Source organism: Macaca thibetana, chromosome 14, assembly GCF_024542745.1.
Source record: "Macaca thibetana thibetana isolate TM-01 chromosome 14, ASM2454274v1, whole genome shotgun sequence".
In the NCBI taxonomy this organism is placed as follows: domain Eukaryota; kingdom Metazoa; phylum Chordata; class Mammalia; order Primates; family Cercopithecidae; genus Macaca; species Macaca thibetana.
In genome coordinates, this window is record NC_065591.1 from 63,776,865 (window position 1) to 63,790,963 (window position 14,099).

At 47.6% G+C, this 14,099-nt stretch overlaps 1 protein-coding gene and 1 pseudogene across 1 annotated transcript in view; both read right to left on the reverse strand.

Annotated features, from left to right (window-relative positions):
* Positions 1-14,099, reverse strand: part of LAMTOR1 (late endosomal/lysosomal adaptor, MAPK and MTOR activator 1) — a 282,658-nt gene that overhangs the window by 187,266 nt on the left and 81,293 nt on the right. The window lies entirely within an intron of this gene.
* On the reverse strand, positions 3,789-5,228 carry LOC126935070 (docking protein 1-like; annotated as a pseudogene).

Consider the following 14,099-nt stretch of genomic DNA (forward strand, 5'->3'; position numbering starts at 1 on the left):
GCTCAAGCGATCCTCCCACCTCAGCTTCCTGAGTAGCTGGGACTACATGTGCACACCACCATGCCTAGTTAATTTTTAAATCTTTTGTAGAGTTGGAGGTCTCACTATGTTGCCCAGGCTGGTTTCTGTTATTTTGACTAGGGACCTCGTATAAGTGGAATCACACAGTATTTGTCTGTTTACTTATTTATTTTTGAGATAGTCTTACTCTGTCACCAGGCTTTCAAATCTTTTCAATATATACCCAGAGGTGGAATTGCTGGATCATACAGTAATTCTCTTTTTGTTTTTCAAGGAACTGCCACAATGTTTTCCACAGAGGCTTTTCCATTTTCCATTCTCACCAGCAATACACCAGTATTCTGATTTCGACACATCCTTGCCAACACTTGTTAATTTCTGTTTTTCTCAAATTACTTTTTGGGTCTAAACTTGTAGAGATTGAGACCTGCCAGCTCAGCTGCTTCAAAAGATTCTCCCTCCTGGTGTGAGAGGTGCACCTCTCCCCCTCAATACATCCTCTACAGGGAGTACAAGGGATCTCAGAATTGGGAAATCAGATGGCGTAACTGCTCTCAGACCCTCCCATGGTTCTCCATTGCCCTCATGATCAAGTTCAAGCTCTTGCTGGCCGGCCATGTCCTCGATGCTAGCGCTCCAGCCTGCCTCCCCCTCATCTTGGCTTTCTTTGCAGCTGTCACACACTAATCTTTTAGTTCAGAGCTGTTCTCTCTGGCTGGAATGCCCACTTCATTCCCTGCCCTCCCATGCAAAACAAGCAAAAACAAACAAACCCAAGCCTGGTTGACTCCTGTTTATCCATTGGGTCTCAATTTGGATATCACTGCTTCCTGGAAGCCTTCCCTGATGCCGCTAGACTAGGTTGGGCATCCTTGCCATGTCCCACAGTAGTGCCTCCTCTCTTTTGGTCACTCAAATGACCTTTTTGAAGTGTTTGCAATACAGTGCAAGGTCTTAGGGCAGAACTATGTCATCTTGTTTCTCACTCACTCCCCAGCCCTACCGTGGTGCCTAGCCCGTCACTCTGCATGTCATAGGTCCTCTCTTATCTGTTTGTCAAATGAATGGAATAGGCTAAAATCTTTGAAATCTTTGTGTTGGAAATCTTTGTGTTGGAAAACACAAAGATCTGAAATCTTTGTGTTGGAAAATTCTGTCCTCGCTTCCAGGGAAGAAATTCTCATCCCCTGACCCAACTTTGCACTCTCTGAAGAGCGATCATCCTGCCCTCTTCATTTCCCCTCTCTCCAGGGACGGGAGACTTTTTCCCTTGTGGGTAGAGGTTTCTTCCAACCTCTGCCTGGAAGAAAGTCCTTCCTCATCTGAGGAACCTGCAGGTGGCCATACTCCTTCCCCAGTGAAGCTGACCAGCACTAGGAGCAACTGAAGCTTGCATTCAGGGACAAGCAGGGATATGAGGGGAGGCAGAGTCCCAGTGCTGCCTAAGGCGCTGACTCCAACTGTCTCAGAGACCATGATCTAACCCTGTCATTTGTGGGTTTTTTTCCCCCTTTTTTCTTTTCTCTCTTTTCTTTTCTTTTCTTTCTTTCTTTCCTTCTTTCTTTCTTTCTCTCTTTCTTTCTTTCCTCTCTTTTTTTTTTTTTTTTGAGTCAGAGTCTTGCTCTGTTGCCCAGGCTGGAGTGCAGAGGCATGATCTTGGCTCACCGCAACCCCTGCCTCCCAGGTTCAAATGATTCTCCTGTCTCAGTCTCCCGAGTAGCTGGGATTACAGGCACCTGCCACCATGTCCAACTAATTTTTGTGTTTTTAGTAGAGATGGGGTTTCACCATGTTGGCCAGGCTGGTCTCGAACTCCTGACCTCAAGTGGTCTACCCATCTCAGCCTCCCAAAGTGCTGGGATTACAAGCATGAGCCACCATGCCCGGCTTACGCCCTGTCATTTCTACAGTTTGGTCCTTGACTCAATAAATTCCCTTCTATCTAAACTACTTTTGGTTGGGCTTCTGACACTTGCTACCAATAGTTCTGATCAATACAATCTTTAAAGACTTAACACATTTATAGGTAATCAAACAAATGGTAGTGGTGATTAGAAGCTTTATTGTAAAATGCTACAGGGTCAGCTGGGCAGGAACTGGCCTTTCCAGGCCTCAGGATGTGGAGTTGGGGTTTCTGTCCCTGCAGGCATCCGTTTGCATCTGCTGATCGGCATAGGAGCTGAGAAGCATTCCAAGGAAGTGTTTTAAACCATGTCCGCTATTGGGTTCAGACCTATATAGACAGGTCTTTCAGATGGCAGAGGTGAGGGAACTTTAGAAGCCAGCCTACACACATGTGCACGTGTGTGCATGTGTGCATGTGTGTGTGTGTGTGTGAGATAGGGGTAGGCAAAGGGGCTTCCTGAGAACTCACCATCAGAGAAGAAGGAGACAGGCAGAGTGGGAAGGACTCTGCAAGGGCCTCATACCAGAGCGACTGGTGGTTGAGAGTCTGATATGGGGAGCTCATCCTGACTAAGGCCTCCACCCCCAGAATGTGTGTACTCCTGGGGGAGCTAAAAATGCTCTGGCATGAAACATTGTCACTGCAATCTTGCTGCGAAGCCTCCTTGCAGAGCAGGACAGCTTCACTTCCAAGAATGATGACAAATTCTGGAGCCTGGTTGCTGGGTTCCAACTCTGGTTCCACCATGGATGAGCTGTGTGACTTAGGGTAAGTTATTCAACCTCTCTGTGCCTCAGTTTTCTCATCTGTAAACTAGTTTTTGTTTGTTTTGAAGAGACAGGATGTCCCTTTGTTGCCCAGGAGTGCAGTGGCATGATCACTGCATCCTCGAACTTCTGGGCTCAAGTGATCCTCTTGCCTCAGTCTCTCCAGTAGCTAGGACTACAGACATAGGCCACCATGCCCAGCTTAAATTAGTTTATTTTATGATTAGATGAATTAAAGTACATAAAGTGTTGGAATAGTGCCTGGCACATTAAATAAATCAGTTATTTAACCACCACCACCACGACAACCCCTTCTCCCTCTTTTAAAATTTTTTTTTTAATTTTTATTTTTAAACCCAAGCTGACTTTAATAGGAATTAAAAAATTTTTAAATATATCTCTGGCAAAGAATAATGCAGGGGTAAGGATGTAGGCACAGTCTAACATCTCTCTGAGGCCTCCACACAGGCCCCTCAAACTGCACCCACTCTGACCATGCACCACCTTCCACAGACCTGGTCCCGCAGCTGTCCCTTCCTTTGGGGAAGCGGGGAAGGGATGGCTTTAGGGGGATGCAGAGTCCGTCCCTCAGCCATGCCATCTGCCCCACTTCTTAGGACTTCCTGGGATTGACTGTCCTTCCCTTGACTCCCCCATCCCTCTGGTCCCCTGGTCTCACATGGCATGGCCCCTCCCACCCTCTGGCTTCTGCTGGTTCTAACCATTTTCTTTTTTTTTTTTTTTTTTGAGACGGAGTCTCACGCTGTTGCCCAGGCTGGAGTGCAGTGGCGCGATCTCGGCTCACTGCAAGCTCCGCCTCCTGGGTTCACGCCATTCTCCTGCCTCAGCCTCCTGAGTAGCTAGGACTACAGGCGCCCGCCACCGCGCCCGGCTAATTTTTTGTATTTTTAGTAGAGACGGGGTTTCACTGTGGTCTCGATCTCCTGACCTCGTGATCCGCCCGCCTCGGCCTCCCAAAGTGCTGGGATTACAGGCTTGAGCCACCGCGCCCGGCCTGGTTCTAACCATTTTCTCTGATCCCTAGTGCCACCTCCCCATGGTCCTCCTCAGCAACTTCAGCCTTGCCCTCCTTCTCAGGTAGGGACCTCTGACTTGACCCCAGTCCTGTCAGTCCCTACTCTAGAGAGCCCACAGTCCCAGCTCCCTGAGGCCCCACTCTCCAGGACCTGGCTGTACAGAGCTGAGTTGTGGCTTTTGCTGCTACTGCCAGTTGCAGTACTAGGTTCAGGGAGGGCTGGGCCCTGGGGCTTGGGAGCAGAGAGGGTCTTTGTGCTCTCGGTGGGTGGCACAGCATAGTCATCAGGCAGGGTTGTAGGGGAGCTCATAGCTCTCCTACTTCACCTGAGCTTGGCATCCCCACACATCCTTGGGCTCCTAAGGCAGATCATAAAGGCTCTGGGGAAGGGCTGGGACCAGGCCCTCAGGTTCAACATAGATGGGATCCTGTTTGGAGTCCATCAGCTTGGCCTTCAGCAACTGCTGCTGCTCATGTCCGTACAAGTCCCAGTAGAGAGGTTTCTTCCATTGTACTCCCTCTGCTGCCCGAGCAAGGGTGCTGTCCAAGAAGTCTGAGTATAGGGAGTGCTGGGATGGGCCTGAAGCGATGCACAGGGAGTCTAAGGGCTCAGCATACAGGGCTGGGGGGCTGTCAAGAAGCCCTTGGGGGCCAGGTAGGGAAGGGAATTTCCCCTTTGCCACCTCCCCTTCTTGGGAGTCAGCTCTGAGAACATTCTGACCCTGTCTGGCCTTTCCCTGGGTCTTCTGCCAGTGGATGGCAGTCTCACCTGCCTGGAAGATGTCATTTCCCTGTGCTGTCTGGAAGGTGAAGGTTCCAGGGCCCAGGAGGCAGTGGCGCTGGCCTCAAAAGAGAACATGACCTTGTCCTGGCCATAGCAATGCAACAGAGTGTAGGGCCAGGACAGGACAGCTCCAGTATCTGACTCTGGGCCCCCATGGTCAGGAGAGTCACCCTCTCAGCCTCCAACCGTCAGCAAATAGAGGCATGCAGGCCACAGTGCTCAGCCGCCTCAGTCCTCTGCACCGTTACCCAGAATTGGGATCCTTCCCAGGTGTGGCTGCACAAGGAGTTCTCCAGCATCTCCAGGGCAGAAAGCTCAGGTGGGTTGTTGGTAGGTTCCAGAATCCAGCTGCCTTTCTGAAAGGGGTTTTGGCAGTGTCTGCATCCAGGCTGCACTGGACAGAACATCAACAGCCAGCAGGTGCTAGTGCTGTGCGGTGTCCAGGCGGAAGGCAGTGGCGCTGGGCTCAGGGGGGCTCTCCACAGCCACGGGGGCCAAACTCACACACTTCACCAGATGGATCACCTTGCAGTACAGGCAGCACGAGCTCCCTCAGCCGCTCCCAGAGCTCGACCCCTTATGGTCAAAGAACCTGAGCCACGCTACGCCACGGGGACGGACCAGGTAGAGCACAGCCCAGGTCTTCCTCCACCTCTTGGTCCCAAAGTGCTCACTCTGCAAAAAGAGTGGCCCTTCCATCACAGCTCCATCCATGGCCCCCAGTGGTTCCTTCCCCGCTTCTCCCTCTTATCAAGTGACTGAGTACTATGGCACTGACAGATCCACACCAGACTCTGGCCAGGCTCCCTCTGATCTGTTACTCCTGACGCTTGCATATATAACCCAGACACGATGCACCACAGCATCACCTTTACCTGAAAGATTTCAGAAGGCATCAGGGCCCTGCAGAATTACCCAGCCTGATGCCTTCATTTTTGCAGATGAAGAGACCAAGGCCCAGCAAGGGATCCCATAGAAAGAGTAAAAGTAAAACCAATGAGCATGTGTCAGAGGAGGAGTCCCCCACAGCAGGAACGGCACATAAGAGGATTCTTGGGGACAGATACAGTGGGGACGGCCCTGGATCTTCTGCTTTGGTCCCTGCTATGACATTAACTTAGTCTGTGAGCTCAGGCAGTGGAAGCGGATGAGGAAGGACCCCTGTCCTGGAGAACTCTTTCTGCCAGTGTTCATTTGGAGAGTGGTATCCTGGGGATTCCCAGTTGCCACCACCTTATTCTCACTTCTGCCAGCAACACTGATCTTAGCCTCCCCTCAGAACTCTGAGCAAGAATGTCCTGGGCTCAGAGTGTGGCCACCGCGCTGGCTTCTTACTCCAGTGCACTCCTGTCAGCCCTCTGGGGGAGCACACGGAGTAGCAGCTCTTCCCTACCATCGAAATGCATCTTTGTACCCTCCAAAATGATGTCTTCAGTGTCATTGTTATTCAATTATGATCAGAAGCCGAGCTTGATCAGACGTTCAATCTAACTTCTATTAAGTCATGAAACTCCTTTTTTTTTTTTTTTTGAGACGGAGTTTTGCTCTTGCTGCCCAGGCTGCAATGGTGCGATCTCGGCTCACTGCAACCTCTGCCTCCCGGGTTCAAGCGATTCTTCTGCCTCAGCCTCCCGAGTAGCTGGGATTACAGACATGCGCCTCCATACCCAGCTAATTTTGTATTTTTAGTAGAGATGGGTTTTCTCCATGGGGTTTCTCCATGTTGATCAGGCTGGTCTCAAACTCCTGACCTTGGGTGATCCGCCCACCTCGGCCTTCCAAAGTGCTAGGATTACAGGCATGAGCCACTGCGCCCGGCCAAGTCATGAAACTTCTCTATCAGTGAAAAGTTAACACATTGTCTGGTCCTGCTTAAGGACAAGAACTTTTACCCCCCATCTATCTACCAACTTCATAAGCAGCCATATTTCAAGTCTCTATTCTCTGCTGCTGGGACTATCTGGTCCAGGGAGGGTGAGAAGCAAACACATCTATTGTATATGATCCTGACCTTTCTATCAGAATCCATAGTCTTTTGCTCATCCCTCTGTTATGAGGACAACACTTGCTGACCATTCTCCCTACCAGTACCTTAGGTCACACAGTCTTCCTTTTTGTTCTTAGCTTCTAGCTTCTAGCATCAGGGCTTTCCAGGCCCCCAAATGGCCAGCCACCAGGGATCCCTGAAGAATGAGGAAAGACCTTAATCCAGTTCTACAAACATTTTTTTGAGTGTCCAATCCATGATGGACCCTCATGAGGCACTGGACACATGGGAATATGTTCATCTTGGATGCTTTCTTTCTTTCTTACCTTTTTTTTCTTTCTTTCTTTCTTTTCTTTTCTTTTTTTTTTTTTTTTTTGAGATGGAGTCTAGCTCTGTCACCTAGGCTGGAGTGCAATGGTACAATCTCGGCTCACTGCAACCTCTGCCTCCCTGGCTCAAGCGATTCTCCTACCTCAGCCTCCTGAGTAGCCGGAATTATAGGCACGCGCCACCGTGCCTAGCTAATTTGTATATTTTTTGTAGAGATGGGGTTTCACCGTGTTGCCCAGGCTGGTCTTGAACTCCTGACCTCAGGTGATACACCCGCCTCAGCCTCCCAAAGTGCTGGGATTATAGGCATGAGCCACCATGCTGGCGGGATGCTTTCTTTAAGGATTTCCCAGTCTGTTGGGCACATGGGAACTTATCTGGGGAGAGGGGGGATTTCTCTTCAGAATGTCTTAGTTGTTGGTGTAAGAGAATGGTACAGAGAAGTTTTGTTGATTCCTTTAAAAAGGGGAAAGAGAAAAAGTTTAACCCTACCAACCTTGCCATGCTCTGACAAGCTTATCCAGGTGACATAGTTTGGCTGTGTCCCCACCCAAATCTCATCTTGAATTGTAGCTCCCATAATTCCCACGTGTTGTAGAGGTACCCGATTGGGGGTAATTGAATCAAGGGGGTGGGTATTTCCTGTGTTGTTCTTGTGGTGAATAGGTCTCTTGAATAGTCTCACGAGATCTGATGGTTTTATAAATGGGAGTTTCCCCTGCGCAAGCACTCCTGTCTACCGCAATGTGAGATGTGACTTTGTCCCTTATTTGCCTTCCGCCATGATTGTGAGGACTCCCCAGCCATGTGGAACTGTGAGTCCATTAAACCTCTTTCCTGGCTGGGTGCGGTGGCTCATGCCTGTAATCCCAGCACTTTGGGAGGCTGAGGCGGGTGGATCACCTGAGGTCAGGAGTTCCAGACCAGCTTGGCCAACGTAGTGAAACCCTGTCTCTACTAAATATACAAAAATTAGCCGGGCATGGAGGTGCCCTGCCTGTAGTCCCGGCTACTCTGGAGCCTGAGGAGAATCGCTGGAACCTAGGAGGCGGAGGTTGCAGTGAGCTGAGATCATGGCACTGCACTCCAGCCTGGGTGACAGAGTCAGACCCCATCTCAAAGGAAAAAAAAAAAAAAGTTTTTTTTTCTTTTATAAATTATCCAGGCTCAGATATGTCTTTATCAGCAGTGTGAGAACAGACTAATACACCAAGTTATTGTGCATGGGAAGGAACCTGCCAATGGGCTGCCATAGTGAACAATTATGGAGTGGTTATCCAGCACCATTCTTCCTTCTTGGGAACTGTTACGTCCATCTAGATGGCTCCCCAGGGACCATTGCTTTTACATAATCCTTCCCTCAGTCATAATTGGCCTAGGTGTGGACCCTTTTCAAAGATGGGTCAATAAAACCTTTCCTTACCATTCTTTTTTTTTTTTTTTTTTTTTTTTTTGACGCGGAGTCTTGCTCTGTGCCCCAGGCTGGAGTGCAGTGGCGCGATCTCGGCTCACTGCAAGCTCCGCTCCCCCGGGTTCACGCCATTCTCCTGCCTCAGCCTCCCGAGTAGCTGGGACTACAGGCGCCCGCCACCTCGCCCGGCTAATTTTCTTGTATTTTTAGTAGAGACGGGGTTTCACCGTGTTAGCCAGGATGGTCTCGATCTCCTGACCTCATGATCCGCCTGTCTCGGCCTCCCAAAGTGCTGGGATTACAGGCTTGAGCCACCGCGCCTGGCCTACCATTTTTTCTTATTTGAACTTAGAAACAAGTCATTCTTTTTTTTTGTTTGTTTGTTTCTTTGTTTTTGCTTTTTAAGAAATAGAGTCTTTCTTAAAGACTGAAGTCTTTAGACTTCACAGGCTGAAGTTCAGTGGTGCAATCATAGCTGATTGCAGCCTTGACTTCCTGTGTTCAAGGGATCCTCCCACCTCAGCCTCTCAAGTGGCTGGGACTATAGGTATGTGCCACCACAGCCAGCTAATTAAAAAAAATTTTTTTTTTCTGTAGAGTTGTGCTATATTGTCCAGGCTGGTCTCAAACTTCTGGGCTCAAGTGATCCTCCCGCCTTGGTCTCCCAGTTCCCTGGGATTATAGGTGTGGACCATCATGCCTAGCCCAAGCCATTCTTTTTTGAATGGTGAAAGCTATAAATATGAAAACCAGGAACTGTCTGCAAGCATATTCTCCATCATGAAGAGAAGAAAGGTGCTCTGCAGTGAAGAAAGCAGAAATAAAAAGTTGAAGCAAAAGATAAAGACAATTCTATTAGGATTTAAGTCCCTAGTTCCAGTTATTCCTGAGACATCCTTGCTTTTTTTTGCAAATTAGTTGTTCAGCCCCTTATTGGATTTTATTACCCAATACAGTTTTCTTTATGTTTAATCTAGTTCACGTTGGATTTCTGTCACTTCCAAGCAAAGGAATCCCAATTTAAAAATCGGTACAAGGTATGGAGTGGTGCACATGGCAGAACCTAAAATATGGAACTGGCCCTGTTGATATTGAGGGTGGGATCCAGTAAGAGTCCCTCCATCCCGAGTCTGGAAGTGAGCTGTTTGTTAAGTGACGACTGAAGCAGCTGGGGAAATGACTGCATGGTGTCTTTTAGAACAACCTCCCTTGTCTTTGCCCTGTGGTTGCAGCTTCAGAGGATTCAGTAGGAACATGGCAAAATATTGGAGCACATTGTCTACACTTGGCAACCCCAGGAAGATGCTTCCAGGGAGGGACAAGCACATGACTAGCAGCATGACAATTTGTAACTCTGGTGAGGCCTCCTCTGCCTGGGGCCGGCAATCCAACGTGGCTGCAGGATAATAATCATGTGCTTTGCAGACTGGCTGCAGGCAGATTCCGTGCACACTCTAAAGTGAATGCATTGAATAAGAAAGGGGGACTGTCTGAAATGGGGATATCTGGGATAAGCTAGAGGAATCAGGGACCTGTGACTCTCCCAGTTCCCGCTTGGCACCCTGGCCTGACAGGAAGGGTCAACATTTGTTTTTCTTTTTTTTGGCATCTGGCATCTGAAACCACTTCTAAGGTAGGGAAATTCCCCATCTAATAGATACCAGATACTTGTTTTCTGAACTTCCCTCACAACCAGGGTGTAGACATTTGACCTTTTCTCAGCCGGTCCCATACACAGATCACAGACTAAGCTAAGAAATCTGTAGCTAAGGAAGTGAGGATTCAGAGACCCTCAAAACTCCCTCCAGGGACAATGGGCTTGTAGTAAGACCTAGTTCTAGAGGCAGCAGGGACCCTACAGAGCTTGCTCTTGGCAGCAGGAAGGGGCAGTGGCGGCAGCATTGTCCTCCTGGAGAAAACCCTGCGCTTAATTTAAGGCATTGTTCTGGTTTCATGTGTGGCTCTCTATCTGGTTCTAGTTCCTGTAATTCTCTGAGCTACCTAATATCTCTTATAAAGTTAATAAATTATTTTTTTTTGCTTAAATAAGATGGAGTTGGTTTTGTTGCTTGTAACTAATGACTCTGACTAATATATAAATTGGTACTAGATTGATTGAAGGCATCGGACTTTCAGAGAAATAGCTGGAATCTAGGAATGGTTGTGTGGCCTGATGGGGACTAAAGTTATGAAAATCCAGAGATGGGGTGGCACTTGGTGGCAAAATAGCTCATCCACTTATTACTAGTGGTTACCTGGAATGAAGTGTCCATTGAGAATACAGACTTGGGGGACTGTCTGACATGAGTCTGAAGGGAATGAGGAACAAATGGATTTGAGGTGGTGTGGACAGCTTAAAGTGAGAATGAAAACATCAAAGTTTGCTCTCACTCTGTCCTGTGTGAGAACTAGAGCGTTGTTTGGAAGAGGGACATGATGGGGTGGTTATGTATGGGAGAATTTGGATGACTGAGAGCTCTGAGCTTCTATGAGCTAGGGCTAGGTTGGATACCACCTAAGGGAAAATCCAAAATAACAATGGTATGAACAAAATAATAGATTCTTCTTCTTCATTAAAAATAAATCTGTGGGTAGGGATTCCAGTGCTGGTGTGGCTATTCCATGGGCATTAGCGCCTCCTACTCCTTCCTTCTTTTTGTTTTCTCTTCCTAGAGTGTAGTTTCTATCCTCAAGCTTACCTAATGTTCTACGATAGCTGTTGGAGTTCCAACCATCACATCCACATTCTAGGAAGCCAGAATGAAGAAGAAAGCAAGCAAAAAGTACATCTCTCAGTCAGACATATCCCCATAAGGAAGCTCTTAGAGGCTCCATGCAGCACTAATGTTTACTTCGTATTTGCCTGAATTTAGTCGTATGAGCATATCAAAATGAAAGGGAGACTAGAAAAAGGCATGATTTTTAACTGGGCACATTAGTATCCCAAATGAAATAGGGTCTTCATTGCTAAGGAATAAGGAGAGAATGGTTATCAGGCAGGGATGTTACCCATTGCTGCATAACAATTACCCCACAACTTACTAGTGTAAAACAATACACATTTATTATGTAATAGTTTCTGTGCATCTGGAATTTAGGAACAGCTTACCTGCGTACCCTTCTTCGGGGTCTCTTCCAAGGCTACAATCAAGGTGTCAGATCTGCAGTCTCAAATGAGGGCTTGGCTAAGGCCAGGTCTGCTTCTAAGCTCATGCACATGGCTCTTTTTAGGGCTCAGTGCCTCAAGACCAATTGGACTGAATGGCTCTGTTTCTTATCAAATGTTGGCCAGAGGTCACCCTCAGTTTCTTGCACTGTGGACCTCCCCATCAGGACAAGCATGTTAGAAGGGTCAGAGGGAATGCCAGCAAGACAGAAGGCGGCCTTTTGTAACCTAATCTTGGAAATCACATCCTGTCATTTTTGCCATATTCTGCTCCTTAGAAGTAAATTACTAGCCAGGTGCAGCGGCTCACATCTATAATCCCAGCACTTTGGGAAGCTGAGGCAGGAGGATTACTTGAGCTCAGGAGTTTGAGGTCCTGAGTAACATAGCAAGACACCATCTCAACAGAAAGTATAAAAATTAGCCAGGCATGGTGGCATGCACCTGTAGTCCCAGCTATGCAGGAGGCTGGGGCAGGAGGATCGCTCGAGCCCAGTAGTTCCAGGCTGCTAGTGAGCTATGATCACACTATTGCAACTGGGTGCACTCACCGAAGAGTCTGGATTCCATGTGTCAGTTCTAATAGCTGGGGGTAGTCTTAATAACATTTATTTATTTATTTATTTAGAGACGGAGTATCATTCTGTCACTCAGGCTGGCGTGCAGTGGTGCGATCTAGGCTCACTGCAACCTCCGCCTCCCAGGTTCAAGTGATTTTCTTGCCTCAGCCTCCCAAGTAGTAGCTGGGATTACAGGTGTGCACCACCATGCCCGGCTAATATTTTTTGTATTTTTAGTGGAGATGGGGTTTCACCATGTTTGCCAGGCTGGTGTCAAATTCCTGACCTCAAGAGATCCACTCGCCTTGGCCTCCCGTGCTGGGATTACAGGCGTGAGCCGCCACACCCGGTCTAATGACTTTTTAAAAAAGGATGAGTTAATTGTTTTCTAGAGCCTATAATAACATTTTATTATTTACTTTATCACGTATTCATCCACCTATTCTTCTGTCAATCCACTGTATTTTTTGAATGCATTTCAGAGTAAGTTTCAGACATCCATGTGCTTGGCCTCTAAATACTTCAGTGTGCATATTATTACGTTGAAAAATGGTTGGCTTTAAGGAAGTGTTAGACCTTTTCCTAAAGGGTTGTGCCATTTTACACTTCTACCAATGATGTATGTGAATTCTTGTTTCATATCCTCTTGAACATTAAATAGTGTCAGTCTTTTTAATTTTATTCATTCTGATGGATATGTATAGTGGATTTAATTGCTTTTTCAGTTGGTTGACTGAAACCCGAATTCCATGATGAAGTTAAATGAAATTGAGATGCCAAGAATCCTTTGGTAAAATGTGGAAGAAAGAATCCAAAGAATTAGGGAGATGGGAATTTGGTGTGGGTTTATAAGTGTAACTCATTTACTCCTAGCTCTGTCCCTTGGGAGGGCCCAGGGGACATTCTCTTCACCAAGGCATTGAGAAATATATTTGTGAGAGTGATGGTATCTTCAGAAAGTGCTGTAATAACCAGCTTCTGTAGGTCAGGGATATTGGGGGAAGACACTACAGATGAAACGGCCTCCCTGATTTCTTTCTTTTCTTTTCTTTTCTTTTTTTTTGAGACAGGATCTTGCTCTGTTGTCCAGGCTGTAAGTGCAATGGCATGATCATGGCTCACTGCAACCTCTGCCTCCTGGGCTTGAGCGATCCTCCTACCTCAGCCTCCCAAGTAGCTGGGACTGCAGGTGCATGCCACCATGCCCAGCTAATTAAACATATATATATATTTTTAGAGACAGAGTCTTGCTATGTTGCCCAGGCTTGCCTTGAGCTCCTGGTTTTAAGCTATCTTCCTGCCTCAGCCTCCCAAAGTGCTGAGATTGCAGGCATGAGCCACCACTCACTGCGTAGGCGCCCTCATTTCCACCAGCATGATGGCACCCTAGGGTTGTGAGGGTGGGCTAGGGTCCTTCACTGCCAGGGGCAAGCTGGGTGTGGTTACTCTGATTGCCAGCTGCTCTGAGTGGTCTGACCTGCAGAGATCTTTGCTGGTTGATCATTTTGAGATCACTGCGTCCCTAGGACTAAAGAATATGGGCAGTTCACTAAGATTCTAACTGACTTGTAAAACCCAAAACTCTCTGGAACTGGTGAAGAGGACTCACTTAAGACAATAGAGTGGGGAATAATGGAGTTATGATCTCTCACTGAATTTCCTGTCCTGGGTTAGTTCACAGACTTAGAGCCTCATGAATGGGGTGAAGGCAAGTTTACTTGAGCAAGAAGGATTTATAAATACCTCCATGTATATTCCTTTTTTTTTTTTAAAGACAGAGTCTCACTCTGTCATCCAGGCTGGAGTGCAGTGGCATGAATTCCAGCTCACTGCAACCTCCGCCTCCCGAGTTCAAGCAATTCTCCTGCCTCAGCCTCCTGAGTAGCTGGCATTACAGGTGCGCGCCACCACGCCCAGCTAATTTTTGTGTTTTTAGTAGAAACGGGGCTTCACCATGTTGGCCAGGCTGGTTTAGAAATCCTGACCTCAAGTGATCTGCTTGCCTTGATCTCCCAAAGTGCCGGGATTACAGCTGTGAGCCAGGGCGCCTGGCCCCCTTTGTATTCCTTATAGGCATCCTCAGAAAGGCCTCTGGTCATTTTCCAGGATAACTATTGTGGGTTTAATTGTG